Source organism: Calidris pugnax, unplaced genomic scaffold (genome assembly GCF_001431845.1).
Source record: "Calidris pugnax isolate Ruff unplaced genomic scaffold, ASM143184v1 scaffold335, whole genome shotgun sequence".
Lineage (NCBI taxonomy): Eukaryota > Metazoa > Chordata > Aves > Charadriiformes > Scolopacidae > Calidris > Calidris pugnax.
Genome location: NW_015091148.1, coordinates 1,601,721 through 1,603,238, shown reverse-complemented (window position 1 = coordinate 1,603,238; position 1,518 = coordinate 1,601,721).

The following is a 1,518-nucleotide window of genomic DNA, read 5'->3' as shown; positions in this document are numbered from 1 at the left end:
CCCAAGGTTGCCCAGCACAACCGTGATGCCAGCCCGTGCCACGCAGCCCGGAGCCAGCGCCAGTTTTCCGTGACACAATTAAGAAAGTCTGTGTCAACAACGACTTCCTCCGGGCGCCCGGAGAAACCTCAGCACCAGCAGAAAAAATAAATGATCCAGCCCTCGGCCACCGGGGCTGGAGAGAAGCCACGGGGACTCGATCCTGCTCACGGGCATGTCCCACGCAGCCGGTGGCTCCCGAAGTGCCACCACCGGTGTCCCCAACCTCGGGAACTGTCCCAGCAGCTGGAGGGAACGACCAGTCGGATGCGAGTGACGGGAGGTTTCCTCCCCACCAGGGCACAGCCGGATGCCTGCACCCCGTGTCCGGTCACCTTCTGCCCACACTCGGCACCCCCCGGCCCTGCGGCGGGTCCCTCTGTCCCCAGACCCCCCCCAGGTCCTGTGCCAGCTCCACCACGGCCACTCTCCAGAGGGACAAGAGCTGACAAGCTCTAGGCAATCCTGCTTCAGCAGGGGAGTTGGACTAGATGATCTCTATGGTCCCTTCCAACTCAGTGAAATTCAGTGAAGTGTCCCCTCCAGCGGGGTCTGGCACCAAGGATGGACCCCACCATCATCCGGCCTTTCAATGGGAAGGAGCAGAGCCGTCCCCTGGCCCCAATGGCCACCCGCTCCCCTTCTCCACTTGGCTCCTGGGGGGTCCTTCTTGTGTCCCCCGCCATGAGGGGACACACAGTCACATCCTGCCTGAACCCCACCAGGGCACAGCCAGACGCCCACACCCCGTCTCCGGCCACCTTCTGCCCACGCTTGGCACCCCCCGGCCCTGCGGCGGGTCCCTCTGTCCCCAGCCCCCCCCCGGGTCCCGTGCCAGCCCGGCCGGCTCCACCACAGCCACTCTCCAGAGGGACTTCCCAGGAAGTGTCCCCTCCAGCGGGGTCTGGCACCAGGGATGGACCCCACCATCATCCGGCCTTTCAATGGGAAGGAGCAGAGCCGTCCCCTGGCCCCGATGGCCACCCGCTCCCCTTCTCCACTTGGCTCCTGGGGGGTCCTTCTTGTTGTGTCCCCCCCATGAAGGGACACACAGTCACATCCTGCCTGAACCCCCCCACCCCTGGCAGCCCCCCCAGGAGCCTGGCACAGAGGAGCCACCATCAGCAGGACCTGGCTGTGGACCCCCAGGACTTCTGGGTCCCCACGTGGCCTCCCCAGTGCCACCCTCACCGGGGGGGTGACACAGTGGCCACGGTGGCCCTGACCCCGGGGGTGTGTGAGGCCAGGGATGAACCCTCAGGTGAGGTCAGGGAGAAGCATCCATCCCCAGCGAGGTGTGACCCCCCCCCTTCTGGGGTGCATGGGGTGGGGTGGGGGCTCAAGGAGACCCCCCAAAGCCCAGCCCCACCCCGGGGACACCTTTCCCATGGGGGTCCCCGAGGAGTGGGGTGTCACCACGCACCCAGCCAGCCCAGGCTCCCCCCTCCCAGCCCTTTCTTTGTCTCCCCCAGCCCCACC